Source organism: Lycium ferocissimum, chromosome 8 (genome assembly GCF_029784015.1).
Source record: "Lycium ferocissimum isolate CSIRO_LF1 chromosome 8, AGI_CSIRO_Lferr_CH_V1, whole genome shotgun sequence".
Lineage (NCBI taxonomy): Eukaryota > Viridiplantae > Streptophyta > Magnoliopsida > Solanales > Solanaceae > Lycium > Lycium ferocissimum.
The window spans coordinates 56986262-56988112 of record NC_081349.1 but is presented as its reverse complement, the minus strand read 5'-3'; the positions used below and the strand labels follow the sequence as shown (position 1 = coordinate 56988112).

General features: G+C 32.1%; 1 long non-coding RNA gene across 1 annotated transcript; it reads left to right on the top strand.

Moving 5' to 3' along the window:
- Positions 1-682: 682 nt before the first annotated feature.
- Positions 683-1531, top strand: LOC132068762 (uncharacterized). Its single transcript, XR_009417496.1, has 2 exons — positions 683-1232; positions 1321-1531. It is a non-coding gene; the product is annotated as an uncharacterized LOC132068762 (long non-coding RNA).
- The last annotated feature ends 320 nt before the right edge of the window (positions 1532-1851 follow it).

The window sequence follows — 1851 nt, the reverse complement described above, 5'->3', positions numbered from 1 at the left end:
ATGATAGGTTTGACATGTGCCTTTGTCATTTTTTGTTTTTCACCTCGTTTCTCAAGCATACCGTATTTGTTTCAGCTTATTTGCGATTACTGGTCATGGGTTGGGCTGTATTAAATATCTTATCTTTAATCTAAGTAGTTGATGCCTTAAATTCATGTATGCACAAAATAAATAATTTTCCTGATTTAAACAATTTTGAAGAAGACTCATAGCCTTCTCTGTATGGTTTGCATTTGCTGCATCTTTAAGTTCAGAGCTCCTTTATTCTTTTATATATAGATGGTGCTAGTATTATCCGTTTCACAATTCCTATATATTTGTGGCGATCTCGGTTCAAAGTATGCGTAGCGATTGTTTATTTCACATGAGCATAGTAGTAACCTTATTCGGTTATAAAAATAGCACGCAGAACCGTGAACACTTCTAACTCTAGTTGTAAGGATGTACTGTCAAAGAAAGTGCAACTGTTGTTGTGATGATGGAAAAAGCTTTATTGAAGATAGATAAAAGAACAATTTCTACCAAATGGAAAAGTCTTATTGCTGCTAAATGTTGTTGCCTTTTTATGTGTTTCCAGTTTGTGATCCCTTGTTTGGTACCGAGAAGATTCCACAGTCTTACTTGGTTTGTATTCTCCTTGATTTAAGAGAGACTTTAGTGGAAGTTTAAGGAATTAACATCTACAGTCTATGAATTTTTGTTAGCTGGGAACATATATTAGATGAAGAATAGCAGCGAGTACTTATATATCTAACTTCGCCACTGTAATCTATAGAAATTAAGAGAAGCCCGGTACCATGTTTCTCTTTAAATAGGAAACGACGCCGTCAGTACAAATACTTTGAGAATTGGGATGAAATGGCCACAAAGAGCATATAAAGGTTATGCAGAATGATATATTAATGTTCTTGAAGTGGTCCTCTTTGAAACTTGTATGACTATCATCTAATTAATGAAGTTTAGCAAAATAAATGCATTGAGGTTTCAATGAAAATTCTACAAGCATTTTATAAGTTAAGAAATGGAAAATAAATGACTTCTACTTTGCACGATAGAGGAAGATGCAAGATATAGAAATATGAGACACAATTGTTGTTTCAGTTGCGTTTTTAAAATAGATTTTGGATTCTTGGTTAATGCATCCCGAAGCTTTTCTAATTAATTTTTCTTATACTCATGCAGGCTTGATGATGTTGTTGGATTACACCTAATGAATTTAGATTGCTTTTGGGGTAAGCGGTATAACCACTACTAGTATAACGTTTACATATATTATCTTACTAATAGTTATTCAACCTTTTCAAAATTTTGTACTTACAGGTTTTGAAGATTAATGTTACAAGACAAGATGCAAGTTTAGAAGATGCACGACCTCATTATTATTTTTCTAGGAATGTTATGTAGAACTCGGTATCATAGTCTAGATCAGGTTGTTAGCAATGTTTTTTTACTAAGGTGTCGAGCAAATATTGAAACTAACATCATGGGATGTTAACCATTTTATTGTAATTAATATAACTTTCGTCCTCTCTCTCTCTCTCTCTCTCTCTATATATATATATATATATATATATATATATAGATATATATATAAGCTTTTTATATCTACATTTTTCAATAGCAATTTGATATTTATTGATAAAACTATTTTTTTTGGATATCGAGCTTTAGGGACTAGATTTGATTAGCAAGAGACCAGAAATATGGTCGTTATAAGTAGTACCATAAGCTAAATAAGGACCAGCACTGCTTGTCTCTAAAAATAATCTAGGACTAGTAAAGGCTGGTCGGAAAAAAGGTTTAACGACCAGGAAATATTTATTTCCCCTGATATTAATTGTCCATTAGGGA